The 16,668-nt window shown below is 43.6% G+C and overlaps 1 pseudogene; it reads right to left on the bottom strand.

Moving 5' to 3' along the window:
• Window positions 1-13,973: 13,973 nt before the first annotated feature.
• On the bottom strand, window positions 13,974-15,013 carry LOC115358167 (voltage-dependent P/Q-type calcium channel subunit alpha-1A pseudogene; annotated as a pseudogene).
• Window positions 15,014-16,668: the final 1,655 nt, after the last annotated feature.

Here is a 16,668-nt window from a genome sequence, read left to right as displayed (position 1 = left end):
CACTTCAAAAAACATGTTTTAGTGTTTCTGATTACATTAATGCAAAGTGACCCGCCTCAAATATTCAATGCAAGGGAAACTCTGGCATGTATTAGGCCTTTAAAAGAAATACAACACAGATTATTTAAATAATTCAATGACTAAATAAGATCTGATAAGATAGTAAAATACCATTAAAGGTTTTACAGGCTGTTTTTATGTTGTTGTGGTCTGTGTGGAACGACATGACACCAATAGCCAGTGTCTAAACCTCACTGGTGAAATCCACCCTAAACAGCCCCCCAGCCCTCACCTAATCAAAGTGTCCTGTCATTTCTCCATCTCTCCTCCCTCTAACCCTCCCCAGTTATCCACTCATCCACCTCAGCATCTTGTTGACTGACAGCTGTGCTGACCCCAGGGCCCACCCTCTCGGATTGACAGGACCAATCCCCCGGCTTGGCAAAGTGACACACACACATGGCAGACCGGTTGTCAGGCTGACTGGCAGGCTGCTGATGTCGCATTGTCCCAGCCCGCTTGACTGAACTTGTGGCTGGCACTAGTTTACACAGCGCTAAAAAAAAAAATCAAAAATCCAAAATTTTAAAAAGCAAATGCTCTGCCTCTTAAATGCAAACTTCTTTTAAAGAGTGTTGTAATCAAATGTAAAGTCAGTGGCCCAATGGGAACACACACACACCCATGTACACCTCCCAAAGGACATTGTCGCAGGACGCCTTAACCATGTGACATTTCTAATTTGACCAGATAAGCCTAACCTAATTCTTCATATTATAATTGCGATCATAATTTTGATTTAATAGAACTGCTATTAGGCTAAATACATATTTTGTGTAGGCATATTCTTGCACTGGATGTGGACATTAAGCAATTTAATAATGCTTGTTTTTCAAAACACACCGTCGTTTTGATTGTGTAAACATTACCTTGAATTATGTAACTGTAGCAGCTGAGCGTGGTGCGGTCAGTGCAGGTTAATTTCCTCTGTCACATTGCCTGCTCCACTCTCAAGTTACACCAAACATCTATAGTAAAGAAATATATCTGCAGTTCTATCCTTTACAGTATTTTGTTATGGAGGAGGCTTGGCGTGGGGTGTATTTTCAGCAGCACAGACATGACTGAATGAAATATTAGAGGAATATTACAGGAATACTACAGTCAGCAGTGTGTCTCTCTGATCCTCTTGATCTCCTACGACTACACGTTGCAAAATGTCATCATGATCATGAAGGTGACACTACGCTATAGAGTACATCGGCTACAATATAGTGTAGAATTTATAGTATATAGTTTCAAAAGTATTATTGATCCAAGACAAAACTGCTACTTCAGCACCACGGACAGCGCCATGGATTTATCAACACACAGCACAGGGAGGCCGCTGATATTTCTGAGCCGTGGTCGGGGCCATGGGTTCTAACTTGCACAAACAAACATAAGTCAAATAAAGAATCAATCAAGAGTCGAGCAGACTAGACTAACATATGAAACAGGATAATAAGAGGGATGCATTTTTTAGTCATTTTTTACGCAATTTTTCTAACAAGACGGATGGCATCCACCCTTAAGACGCCTACTACGTTAAAGCCTAGGGTTGAAATCGTACGCAGAAATGCTGCTATGTAGTATACAGTTAACTTCTGCAGAAAGAAATCTTGTGCTGCCATGTTCTATCGCATTGTCCTGTCTGTGTGTTTATTGGCTAAATATTTTAAAAAGTTACATATTTTGCTGAAATTTGGTGGAAAGATTCAGTCTTGGTCAAAGTATTGGTGGTTTAGCTTTTCATGGCAATCTGGATCTGGAAATTCCACCATTAGACAATTTTCTGTATTTTCTCGAACTCCAACATCTGGGATTTCCATGATGGCTGCTTAACACAATGTTTTCATGCTGTTTTGCAGACTTGTTAGGCATTACCAAGCGTCTCCTAATTATCAGTGGAGCAGTATTTATACCTTCACCTATTGCAGGAAGAAGCAGAAGAAGGGGAAACGTTTCATCATCAACATATCCACATCCAAGATGGCCCTCACAGTTTTCCTCTGCACATGTATGCAGCTGTGGTGCTTTGGGCAATAATGCTGGTTTTGTCCCTGTCACTGTTTGGGCTATATTAATTGTCAAGCATGTTTTTTTTTCAGCATAATCTAATTATTTCTTCCAAAACATGTGGTAAATATGAATGAAACTCTAGCCTTTGTTACCATTGTTGCTGGCAGGTTTCTGTGAAGGATGATGGCATGTCCAATTTCAGTCTTTCCAGTCCTGCAAGTTTAAAAACTACACCTGCTTTTGATTTTTAAGAGACAGTTTTCAATGTACAGATACCAGTTAACATCTCAAAGACCATATTTGAGTGTTTCTGATCCCTTTAAAATCCACCACAAGGCTTTTTCTAAGCGGAGGTGATTGTATTAGTGTCAATGTAACTGATAACTGCGGCGCCAAGCGGCAGATATCGAAGCCTCCGGTAAACTACTGCATGTCGTCCTTGTAATCACTATTGGCTGGTTGACGTGAGTGAGTTGTTTTTTTTTCTTTTTCCCCCAGCTGGCAGCGCATATTTACAGTAAATCTGATATGACATGAATGCAGCATATGTACAGTGTTAGTATGTTGGTTGTCAATATGTCTCTGCTCTGATGCCACCAAGAAAAAATTCCCAGATATTTGCTGCGCTGGTTGGGGAAACTGATTTGGATTGTGAAGGAACAAGATTGAATCTCTCTATGAATGATGTAGATAGATAATAGATACAGTAGATAGACATACAGACGGAGAGAGAGAGAGGGAGAGAGAGAGAGACTGAGAGAGGGAGGGATGGTGGAGATCAGTGCACACAGTCACGCTGTTATTCCACTTAGCCCCTGCAAGGAATGATGGGTAATGGAGAGAATAGCCTATAGCTGCAAAACAAAACCAAGCTTCAGATTAGCTTTTGATATACAATCTTACACACACACACACACACACACACACACACCTTAATGGCCAGGCGCGCACACATTAACTAGAGGTGCATTCAAAGAAGTGGCAAACCAGCAATCACACCTACTCACACGCTTGCCCACACGAACTGTCGATTCACACACACATGCACACGCACACACACACACACACAAACACACACACACACACACACACACACACACACACACACACACACACACACACACACACACGCACACACAGATGCCTGCGCTTGGCCTTGTTTCTGGGGAGAGGCGCCCTGGGCTGCAAGGGGGTGGAAACCAGCTCAGATCAAACACACACTGAATCTGTCACTACCCCTTCATTCCTCTACCTCGCTCACCCTCTCTCTCTCTCTCTCTCTCTCTCTCTCTCTCCTTCTCTCAGTTGCTTTCTCCCTCTGTTCTGATCTTCCCTCCACACTGCAGTCAACAGCAGCCAGAGAGCGGGATGGGGGAGAGCGGAGAGGGGTGTAAGAGGAGGAAGAGATGAAGGAGGAAGAGCAGGGCGAAAGGGAGGGGCGGAAACACTCCCAGTCAGGAGGAGCTGGAGAGGGCGAGAGATGACGAAGAGGGAGGAAAGCGAGAAGCAGCTCTCTACAGAAACTACGGGAAAGAGCGAGCGAGAGCAAGAGGCGACCGCCCTCCTCTATCTATCCGAAACCGGGAATAATAATGTTCAATTGCAGCTCAATTACAATAATTACAATCGTTGAGGTGATCATTTCCCGAACACCACCATTCATTACTCTGGCAAAATAATTATTAGCAGCAGGCTGGAGCTGGGGCGGCGGGATGGAGGAGGGCGGCAGGCGCTTGCACCAGAAACCTTTGCACTCCGCTTCCTGATGTCCCACCAGCACTGGGACTAAAAGGTTGGCAGTTTAATTCCCAGACTACGTTCCACACCCCCAAGCTGACGTTCTTTAAGCCACAGACCCACATATGAAGAGATTTTCCTCCAGCAACCCTGATATGAAAAGATATTTTGGCTTGTGTTCAGTATAGAGTTCTCATATTCTGCCCGAACCCGACCCGACCCGACCCGACCCGACATTTTCGGGTCGGGTCGGGCCTAAAATTTACGTGAATTGGGCGGGTCGGGTCGGGCTTCGGGTTCTGTGGGGGATTTTTTTTTTTTTTTTTTAATAAAAAAAAAAATAGAATTATGTGTTGTGTTATTGATTATGACGTTTCATTTTTATGTGACTGGTGGAGAGAGTGAGAGACTGGATTGGATTTGGAGGCTAAACTTTCAGTGACAGACAGACAACCAGCTGTGCGAGCGCAGCGCAAACAAGTGAGAGAGAGTTGCAGCAGTATCCGGCTGTGCTGGCAGACTCGGCAGCAGGGACGGTTTCTGCTATGGGCAGTGCAACTGCCCAGGGCGCAATCTATACTTGGGGGCGCACGAGAAGAAAAAAAATCTCCAGTTTTCTAGACTACCGTATTGACCCGCACATGCCGCGGCACCATCAGTCGGCATCAGGCGGGCCGGCCGCGGCACCGTCCGATACCGCGCCCACCCGTCAGGTCTGCCGGATCTGACAGGTGAGCTGCCTGATGGCCCGCCTCCTACCGACTGATGGTGCCCCGGTGCCGCGGCCGACCGGCTCTGCTAAACAATGGGGAATTTGGCGATTTTTTTTTTTTTTTTTCGGGCTTTATCGGGCTGTCGGGCCTAAAGTTCGGCTAATTAGTCGGGTCGGGTCGGGCCTCGGGCTGGCCCAGTCGCGCCCGGGTCGGGTCGGGTCTTAATTTTCAGGCCCGATGAGAACTCTAGTTCAGTATCAAACTGTTTAGATGTCATACTTGAACACTGACAATGATGAGATTAAAACATGTTAAAAATATGACAATAACCACTCAGAAATGTTTTTGGATCTCAACGGCTTTGAGTGAATTCAATTATAATGAAATTGAAATTTAGTCATGTTGCAGAACTCCCTATGGAAGTGGACCCCCCCCCTGTTGATCATCCTTGGATTCAGAAAAATAGCTATTTTATTTTAAATTTACATGAATAGTTAATCATCTGTGACTCAAATTTTTAGCCTTGGTGGACTTGTAAAAAAATGTTTAAAAATTAAAAAAATTTAATTAATTAAAAAAAAAAAAACCTTACTTTTTATATATGTGTAAATTATTTTTAATTCTATATTATTTATTATTAAATGTATTTATTAAATTATTTTCTTTCTTTCTTTTTTTTTTTTTCATTTTTTCCCCTAGTTTTACTGTTTTTTTTTTGTATATATTGCAGTCTATGCATGGGAAAAAAAAGATATCCAGTTAATAAATATATAAAAATAAAAATCAACTAATTCTTTCACCAAAAATGTATTTCTTTGTTTGTTTCTTTTTATTTATCTGTTTATTTATCTGCCTGGTTTGGGTTCCTGTATGTGTATTAAAGGTCCGCCCACTTGATATTTCGATAACTGTCCTGCCCCAAAGGTTGTTTTTTTTCTCCCCTTATCTGTATGTGTGTGTGTGTGTGTGTGTGTGTGTGTGTGAGTCTGGTGTGTCTCCGTGTGCCTGTGTGCTGTGAGTGCTTATGCATGAATGGATATTTGTGCATGCGAGCGTGTATGTGCATTTATGTGTGTGTGTGCGTGTGTGTGTGTGTGTGTTTATGGACACCTGCAAGCCTGTGTGTGCATGAATGACAGGTGTGTGTTTGTGTGTGCAGGTGTGTGTGCACCAGCCGGTCCCTTTCTCCCTGGCAGACCTCTCCGTCAATTGAATAAATAAATAAATAAATAGAAATAAAAAAGCCACCACTGTGCTTTTCAACAAATGCTCCTCCACTTCAGCACTGTCCGGCTACACACACACACACACACACACACACACACACACGCATTCTGGCTGGCTAAAGGCCAATCAATAATTCACATAGTGCAGATTGAATGTAGATCAGTGACTCAACATGGGGGGAAAACACTAACCACATCACCTCTCTCCCTCTCTCTCCCTCTCTCTCCCTCTCTCTCTCTCTCTCTTTTTCCCTGGGTGTCTCTATCTCTCTCTCACCACTTCTCTACCCTGTGTTCTCTCTATCTTTTCCTTGATATGTGTTGATGTGCTTATCTTATCTCACCACACGGTTTGATATCGCGTTCACGGTTTGATATCGTGGCCGACCTTTTTTTCAGCAGCCGATGCTGATATTTAAAGAGTTGGCTGGTATAAGATGCCAATATCATGTTTTTGCTGTCCTTTTTTTTTTTTTTATCATCCTATCCATAATGCCAGTGTCTATTTTCCTCCACCTCTCTTTATCCCTTACTACCTCCCTCTGTCTCTCTCCCTCTTGTTGTCTATATTTATTTCTACCTCTCTCAACCTTTCCTTGTCCCTGTCTTACCTCGCTTCCCCTCACTTTCTATTTCTTACACCTTCTATTTCTTTCTTTCTTTCTTTCTTTGCATGCTTTTATCCTTCCAATGCTTTTCTTTTATTTCTTAAAACAATTCTTGCCCAGAAACACATGCAAATTAACACTGATGCAGACAATTAATACTCAAAAGTTTCATTTTGTCTCATTTTCTCTCTCTCTCTCACACACACTAGACACACATAAATGCACGCTGAATCATAAAGCAGAGGCACAAAATGACTGCCAACAAAAACAGCAGCCATTTACACACACACTCACACACACACACACACACACACACACACACACACACACACACAGAGAGAGGGGCAGCTCCCACACAGAGTTGAAGAGAGGACAGCACAGGTATCACATTTCACCACAGTGAGCCCCAGACGCAATCATACTCACAAACGCACTCACACACACACACACACACACACACACTGGGGAATTGACTGAGGATCACATATCTAGAGTACTGTTCTGTCAAAACAACCATTACTATGGTGCTTGTCTGTCTGTCTGCTCATAATGTCCAGAACACTTTATACCAATCTATCTATCTATCTATCTATCTATCTATCTATCTATCAGTAGACCATCAGACTGCCATTCTAACAATGATATCATGGGAGAGGGAGAGACAGAGAGAGAGAGAGAGAGAGAGAGAGAGAGAGAGAGAGAGAGAGAGAGAGAGAGAGAGAGAGAGAGAGAGAGAGATTGCACACTGGAGCGTGAACGTCCCAAATGGTGAGCTTTCTGCCAACCACTGGGCTGTACTGACTGTCTGTGTGTGTGTGTGTGTGTGTGTGTGTGTGTGTGTGTGTGTGTGTGTGTCTGTGTGTGTCTGTGTGTGTGTGTGTGTGTCTGTGTGTGTGTGTGCCCCCCTGAGGTAAGTGATCCTGGTGAACAGGTGTTACAGTATCACCTGCCCCCACCCACCCACCTACACACACACACACACACACACACACACACACACACACACACACACACACAGAGCCGTCAGAGCCCCTGTCAGCCGTGACTGATCTGAAAGGATCTGCGTGATCCACGCCAGACGGATGAAGCACAGCCACCAGCTGATCTGTTAGAGTGTGTGTGTGTGTGTGTGTGTGTTTATGTATGTTTAATGCATATGTTTGTTTACGCATGCATATGTGTTCAAATCATATGATTTTATCATCTACATGTGTGTTATCTGTCTCGTGTGACTTCCAAGCCTCTGCTGCCTTTTTGGATGAAACCAGCAGGGATGATGGATTCTGATCCAGCAGGTTGAAATGCCATAGTCACTGCTGGCAAGTTTCAATTGCTATTATTATTTCTTTGGCCTTTTCGTCCCTCATTCATTAATTCACTCAGTCATTTGTCTACTGTCCGTCCATCACAAGTCAATGTCTCACACTTCGGTTGAGATTTGAACAAAAACCAGGTGATCCGAAACATCTCACTGCTGCCTCCTGGTGTTATGCTGTGTTTGGCATCCCTGCTGAGAAATGCATCCATTCTACCAACCTGTCAGATATGTGTGTATTTAGTTCAGTATCATGGAGCTGCAGGTACGAAGCCCACCACATCCACAGTTTTACTTTTAGACCCACGTCTTTAACCAGGTTTGACATGTTTAAGTTTGAGCATGGGTTTGCTCAGGTTAAGATTGGGTTATTTGGACCTGATGTAAATCACATCAGCCTGTTCTCATTCCCAGCTCGTCAAATCCTGACGCTTTGTCACAGCCCTCTGCGTCTAATAGCGACACCCAAGGCACATGTCGGCATCTCATACTGACGCAAAAGGCACCTATTAGAAGCCAAGGGCACCCTTTGGTGTCAGCATGAGACCTAGGGAGGTGTTACGTCGTATAAAAAGCGAGTAAGTCGGCATAAGGGAGCAGACGTGGTGGATGTTGGGAGTAGAAGCTGCAGGATCCTGAAGGACAAGACTTGAGTTCCCCTAGTGCAAGATTGTGTCCAGTTTCCTTTTTTTTTTTTTTTTTTTTTTGGCCTAAATTTAATGCTTCACTAACCTAATCCTAACCACGCGACACTGAGATGTGGTAAAGCGTGAAAGCTCAGCTCTCATCACGATGCCAAAAGCGCCAGAATGAGACGCAAAAGAGGCAGGACAAAGTGCCGATATCTGGGAGTAAAAAGGCTTGGGATTTCGACTGGTGTTGCAAATCTTGCCTTGTCTATATCTCAATCGCAATTGTGTCTGAAATTTTTGCCTATAATTTGAACTTTGTTGTGAATGCTATGTTTTCTGCCTGTTGGAATGTTTTTTAGTGTTGTAACTTTGTGTTTTGCTGCCTTGCTTGGCCAGATCGCTCTTGAAAAAGAGGTTTTAAATCTCAATGATGCTTATCTGGTTAAATAAAGGACTTGATTTGATTTGATTTGATCTCAGTTAAATATGCCCGTATCTGTCAAAACTACAGGGTGGGTGTTTTTTCTCACTATGTAGGAATGCAAAAACTCCTGCTTTTTCAGCATTACACTGACAGACCAGGGGGAGGCGCTACAGTCACCGGCAGAAACAAGGTGACATGTTTGTTGGTGCTTGGCCCAGGTTTACTGTTATCTTTAATCCTCTCCTTCTCACAGCCGTCTCCCTGTCACATGATACCAGGCAACATGTCCAGAACGCAGCCAGGATGTGTGAAACCCACACAGACAACTATCGCCTGGGACAGATGGTCTGAGAGAGAGAGAGCGAGAGAGAGAGAGAGAGAGGGAGAGAGAGAGAGGGAGGATACAACACAGATATATGATGATTTTTATCTAATTACTATAACTCTCTCTTAGCGTTAGTATTAATACAGTCAATTGTCACTGTTCTGCTTCGGCCACAGGTTTTTTTTTTTTTTTTTTCCCCTGTTATGTAAGTTTGAACTGAATTAAAATGAGAGAGTAAGACATTTGTACTCTGATTTTTTTTTTTTTTTTTTTTTTTTTCATTTTAGTCATCAGTCATATGTTGATGTTAATAATAGCAACGTTGGCACCGTATCTGGCTTAAATTAAAGGTGCACTATTCAAAATTGACGAGGGCTGATTTAGGTTACAACCTTTAGGCTCAACTGAGGAAAAATGTGGCCTAAGCATATAATTTGAGTTCACGTGGTTCTCATCATCGGCCACACTCGGTGATAAATTACATTTTTATTCTACGTTTTTTTGTCAACCGAGTGTAAAGGTTCTCGCTTAAATCGACCCTCTGAAATAGTGCGTAGTCCATGGTGCGGCTTCACATACAGAGCCAAAGAAAAACAGAGGGAGAGAGGGAAAGTAGGTATTTTAGACCTTTTGGATCTGATTTTGTTTTTTAAATTCACAATTTGCACACAGCTTTGGCATCGCTGTTTCTACTGTTTTACTGTTTTCTACTGGAATAACCGGATTGAACTGAACTGAGAATGAGAGAAGAGCAAAGACGAAAGGGAAAAGAGAGAGAGAGAGAGAGAGAGAGAGAGATGGTGGTGGTGGTGGTGGTGGGGGAAGGGGGGGGTTTAATGAAGTCCTCTGGGTCTCTGGTGAAAGAAGCCACAGATCCTGGCAGCCAGCACAGCCTGAATCTGTACAGATGGAGCATGCTGGGATACGCTCAGCTCACTTTCAGTTCAGGAAGTGGATGTTCTTTAGACTTGAAAATCTTTCACTCTCTCAGATTTTTTTTTTCTTCTTTCTATGATGATGTTGATGAATGTTTGGAGCGATTTATATCAACTCTGGACTATTTCCTTCTCTCTCGGCTTTGTTTGCTTGGCCGAGTGAAAGTGAAACCATTTGAATTCTAGCGCTACCAAATGAAACATCTCAGTCCACCAAGCGAGGCGGGAGAGCATAATCGCACACCAGCTACAGGAAACAACCTTGAAACACAAGTTATTGTTTGCTAAGCCTAAAAAAAAAAAAAACACAGTAATGGAGGCAGGGAAAGCATTTCTACTCCAGAAAGTAGAAAAATGTCTTCAAGCTAAAAAAAAAAAAAAAAAAAAAAAAATCACATCAGTTGTGGAAAACTTATCACTTTGAGTCAGTACTCTTCCTGAAGTTGCAAAGGAACAAAAGCCTAGGGTAATAAAATGAAGCAAGCTCACATCCAGCTATTTCTTCATGTGATAAGAACATGAGATAAATAACCACAAATACTTCACACAGGTCCATCATGCTTGATTAAACTCACTTGAATCTATTTTGACTTCCGTAAGACTTAAATATCTAACATGGCGTAACGACAGGTACTGGTTTGCTTGTAACTGGTCAGTGTGATCCGAGAGAGAGCAAAATAATATAATAATACAGCAAAGCAAAGTTTTCCACTGTGGTTCAGACCAAAGAAATCAAACTGGAGGTGTGATCTCACCCTTGCAGCTTTCTCATCTCGTACTCTGTTTGCTTTGTCTGAACACTGATGCAAATTCACTTTCACACAGCTTCGCACCAAACAAAGTACAATTTGTGAACAAAAGCCGTGCCTTTACGTTCCCTGGTCAGGAATTTAGCAGACAAACAGAGCGTGGAGCCCGGTATCATGTTGATGGATGTGAATTTTCAACGTTACAGGCGCTAAATGCTGGTGAAATTGTGGTGGATAAGCCAGTAGGGGCCACGTTGGCTCACGATAACATCTTGTTTATATATGTCTATCTGTTAGAAATCATGATCAAATACAAATTTGATCCACTGTGTAATGACTGAAGATGTTTTAAATAAGACACAACAGTGCCATATTCTAGGAGATAGCACTGGAAATGGGCAGAGGGACACAAAATATTAATTATTTTGGCCGGTAAAAATGATTTTTTGGCAGGTCATTTGCTTTTGTTAACAATCCCTTGTAACATGAGCCAAAATTTTTAATTTCGAGCACTGCCAGCAATCGCGCAATGGTATTCTTAGTTTTGAGGACATTGCTGCATATGAACAACTGCCATCTTTGGATACACAGAGTACATAATGATACCGATATTGATGAAAAAAGCTGGAAGTGATGTTAATATTATCACGACAACAATTGCGTTGTTTAGCTGTTAAAAGATTCATTTGAAGTTTCCTGGTTTCCTGGTCATTTAACTTGCATAATTTCACAATATAAGATTGGTTTATTTGTGTTGCAAATGTTAATTAGACTTCTTGGTTGTAAAATGGACTAAATTCTTCATTGAGGATGCAAAATTGTCGTATCAGTCTATGCTCGCCGTAACATCAGCTGTACTTGTGAGCTATCACTGATTTGATTGTTACATTTTTATCATCATTATCACATTTTCTTAACATTTTCTTAAACCTTCTTCTTAACATTTTCTAAACCTTATCCATCACTGGCCATTGTTGGTCAACTACAAAAATGAAGAACAAAACTGCCTGACTTTGTGGGAAGGATGACGTTATATCAAACATCTTAATTGGTACAAAACACATTGGTCTCTCTGTACCAAAAGTATTTTTTTTTTCTCTCAAACATCCCACAGCCTCAAAGAGCGGCTGAATTTGTTCAGTATCAGTCACACGGCATTTTGGAAAGAAACCGTTCGATTCTCTTCCTCGGTTTCCTGAATTGTCTGTCTGCGTCACATGTAACTCATTAATTAATACATTTGTCCCAGCGCCGGGAAACAGGACGTCTCTGTCCACATCACAAAGCTCGAGAGACAATAATTGTATTCTTAATTTATTTCAGTGCGTAATGTGAGGCTAAACCCTGTACAGACACACACTATTACTGTGGCAGCACTCTACAATACATGGCCAGATTACTGAGTGCAGTACCTTGCAAATTATTTGGAAATAAACCTGCAAACTCTTTGGTAAATCATTATTTCAAGTTCATTACTCGACATTTTTAAAATCCAAATGGTGCGGGCTGCGAAAAGTGTTTCATTTGTCAAAAGTTCCCTAAAAAGTCTCATCATATCTTCAGCTTCAGGAAAGGAAAAGCTGATTTTTCATATTTTTTTTCTCCTCTGCTGATTATCTGCTTCATTCATTTGGCCTGTACAGGTAAAATGAGGGGCCAGTTGTAGGTTAATATAAATGACAATCTACAGTACAAATGAATCCTAACCTTTCCATTCTGTTGAAGCTCTATTGAAAGCATGTAGGAAACTAGAATACACAGCAATAGGGCGCGCACACACACACACACACACACACACTCACACACACACACTTCTTAGCACATGATCATCCTGAATCTCACATTCATCTAGTGTTCAGCAGTGTAGTGTAAGATCACCTTACAGGACCTGAGGGAGGACGCTCAGCCACCGTGCACAAACACACTGGCATCGCTGCACTGTGTGTGTGTGTGTGTGTGTGTGTGTGTGTGTGTGTGTCGCTATGTTCTGTTGTTGCTTGGTGATTACAGGCAAAATTTACACCCTCCAACCCTCTTACACTGTGAAATATCATCAATCTGTGATATTCAGTGCATTCTAGCAGTTATTTTGTGATCAAATTCATTTTGTGTGTGTGTGTGTGTGTGTGTGTGTGATTGTGTGTGTGTTCCCCTCAGCCGGCCTTGCGACTAAGTCTTTGAATATTTCCCAGGATGCCTTTCAACAACAGCAAGGACTTACTGCTTACAGCTGTTGGAAAGGAAAGCATAGTGACTGTGATAGAAAGCCGAAAACTGGGACAGGTTTTCCAGTGGAGAAAAAGCAAAAATCCTTCACTCAACACCCAAAATGAGGTGGAAAATGGCGGCTCTAGAGAGAAGCCCCCCCGTTGTGAGGGCCGGACACCAAAACCAGACGTTTTTTTAGATCGCTGAAACATTTTGTGCCACCAAACTCAATGGCGAAACCGCGGCAGGAAGTATCCCAATTACATCATCTGTGTTTGGTCAGATATTTGCATATTCCTGTGAATGTCAAAATAAAAGTGTCCCCAGAAATGCAACATATATCACCTATAGTGTTGTTATTTGTTTGTTTTTGGAATGCATGTTCCCCTTTTAAACACATTCCAGTTGCACATTCCAGAGGCTGCAGGTTATAATGGGAGTGGATGAACCGCTCCTCACAATTATAGCTTTTTCCATCACCGTCCTGCAGGAAAAGCCACAGGCCGCCCATATATGGTCAGTAGTAATTAGAGCGAGGGGGCGAGAGTCATTTCCTCTATCTTTCCTCTCCCTCTGGTTGCATGGTGCTTAAGCCTTCATAATGCTGACATCAGCACTCAGCCCGGACTACAACTACCCCCCCATCATCATCACCACCACACACACACACACACACACACACACAAACACAAACACACTCATTGGTAACAAACAGGTTCCAGCTAAATACTGTGTATGCGAGAGTGCAGGGTAAGTGTGTGTTTGTATGCGTGTGTGTGTGCTCATCATTATCGCGAGCAACATCGCCAAGATCATGACTGCCGGTGTCATGACTACCATCATCATCATCATCATCATCATTCATCATCTCTTATTCCATCAATAGCAGCCTTCCATTTTTGGGTGAGTTTAAAGTGAAACACAGTGTCAAGTGAAGTCAGTCGGCTACTGTGTAACATTAGGTCTTTCATCACTCAACGGCACACCGTTCCGCACAACACCTCACACCAAACTCCACCACACCGCAACAGCACACAGTACTATGCAACACAACACTGCAAAAGAGACACAAAAACATAACTTATCACACTGCACCAAACTTCAACATATCATACAGCACTGCAAATGACATCAAGGTCTTGGGTCATTCATCACCACGCCACTCTGCACAGCATCTCACCATGGAAAACACCATTCACACCAAACTTCACCATGCCGCTGCCAAAAATCTCCATCTTAAAAAGTCATTTTTTTTCTCATTCAGCCTTAAACTCGTGGAAAACATCTGCCGATGGGACTTGTTTGCCATGCGGATCAACTTGGTTCCAGCATTTTCTTGAATCGAGTGTCATTTCCTTCATCCATGTGGTCTTACCTGCCGTATTCTGCCTTGTTTCAATGTATTTTTACTTGTTCCCATGAAAATTCATGACACAAGTGAAACAGCGTTGGGAAGAGGTGGGATTATCCCATCCAACTGGTAGTTTTTTTTTCACTTATTTTAAGATTTTTATGATTAAATATGAGGCTAAATGACAGGTTAAGATGGAGATGATTTGAAATATGGCACATGCCAACCACACTGGACACACCAGTACTCCAAAACACACATAAACCATCCTTTAACACTTCACATCACATCGCACAACTCCACACACACCATCTCTGCATACCACACAAGGCCACACCTCACCTCACCAACCACACACCAACCACTCCTCACCACACTGCACTACAACACCAGTACCTTGTGTAGCCGATCAGCTCTGCTTATTAAAGGATATGGCCATTCGGTGATCTTTTTGGCGTACTTCCTCACCACGTTGTCTTCGCTGAAGAGGAAGAGGGAGCGGTTGACCGTTAGGCAGCTCTGCCGGACGGGTATGGGGTTGTACAGGGCCATGGTCCGGGCTCTCTGGGCCATCGACTGCTTGTACATCCGCTGCGCTCCGGGGGGCCCCCCTTGCCTGCTGCCGCCGCGGCCGGGCCCCCCTTGTCCGCCGGCACCCCCGCCACCACCGCCACCACCACCTCCTCCTCCTCCATACCTGTTGGGTAGCTCGTCTCCAAAACGCGCCATTCTGCAGACACCAAACGCCAGAGGTTAGGAAGGAGCCGGGGGGGAACCTCAGAGTGACACCTCCACATGCCACCACCCCATCAGCCTCGGCTCCAAACACACATGCAGAATGGAGTTGGGCTGGCTACGGCTCTCTTTCTCTTTCTCTTTCTCTCTCTCTCTCACTCTCTCTCGCTCTATCTATCTCACTCTATCTCCCTCTTTCTGTCTCTGTCTCTCCCTATCCAACTGTCTCTGCCTTTCCCAGATCTTCAGCGCCGAGAAGATACCTCCATTGGTGTGTGGGGAGGGAGAGGAGGAGAGAAGAGGAGAGGAGAGGGAGGGAGAGGAGAGGGAAAGCGCACGGTGTCTGACGGTGCGTATGGAATGAGAATGGGAGAGAGAGAGCGAGGTGTTTATGTAATTTCTGGCAAATCAGTTCTGTGAAAGACAGACACAAAAATATATTTTAAAAAAAAAACACCCAGTTGGTTAGATTGGCGTGGCGAAGAACTGATCAAAAAATATGCATCTGGTCATAGCGTCAGTGGTTTTCTCTTCGTCGAAAAGCAAGGCATCCTCTTTTTTTGGTAGGGAAAATCCTCTCCGTGAGTGAGCGGCTTCTTGCATTTCAATAGGCAAACAAATCGATCATTCTTCGCCGTAAACGCATGCGATAAGAATGCATAGATGACAGCTCGGCAATTAAATAAATATTGCAATCATTTCCACTAAGTAGGCAACCCTAGCTGGAGACTGCGTCTTTTTTCCCTTCAACAGCCTAGTGCATCTTGACAGGTTCTGCAGTTGTCTTTTTTCCAGAGGTCCTCTTTTTCAGTGAGATAAAAATAGAAATAGATAAGGGTGAAATCTTTAATAATTAATTTATTTCTGTGCCATATATCCGCAATGTTTGATCTGGCATGGCAAAAAAAGGGAAAAAAAATCCCGCGCTGCCTCTTACTACCACCACGCCACTTGGGTTACACGCAAACGCCAACCAAGGGGGGCTTCCCCAAAATCCGAGCCTGGTGACATTTGTTGATATTTGGTGATGGACGGTGCGGTATCCCCCTCCTCCCCCTCCTCCTCCTCCTCCTCACCAAGGCGTCGGTCACTGATTTTGGGCGTGATTGCGCGCACTTGGAGACGAAAATACACCGGTCCTCAATCTATCGATCTATATCTTCCCCCCTCTTTCCCCTCCCCCAGAAAATGAGTTGATGGAATAAAACAAAAAAATCAGTGTCCACAATAATCATCTATAATCCAAGGTTGGGAGAACGAGAATCCCGGACGAGTAGGATCCGGAGGAGCAGAAAAAGACCACTGGGAGAGGCAGCATCATCATCATCATCAATTCTTGGTCGGAAAAAACGACGGTGGCGGTGCGGATGTGTTGTAGCGACAGCTCGCATCTTCTCCTCCGCCACCGGGCAGAAACCGTGCACCATCCCCGCCCAACAGCATCGCCCCCAAGGCTCCCCGAACCAAAAAGAAGCGGCCAGCCCCGCAGAGGCAGAGCAAGTCCAGTATCTCTCCTCTTTCTGTGTGTTTCTCCCTCTAGCTCTCTCAATCCCTCCCTCTCAGTTTTTTTTCCTCCCTCACCCCCTGGGGGGACGCGAGCCAACGCGCGGTCGGTTCGGAGGCTGTTCCCCCCCTGTGGAGATCAGCCT

This window comes from Myripristis murdjan, chromosome 1 (genome assembly GCF_902150065.1).
Source record: "Myripristis murdjan chromosome 1, fMyrMur1.1, whole genome shotgun sequence".
NCBI lineage: Eukaryota > Metazoa > Chordata > Actinopteri > Holocentriformes > Holocentridae > Myripristis > Myripristis murdjan.
Note: the sequence above shows the minus strand (reverse complement) of the source record. Positions and strands in the feature narration are given on the sequence as shown.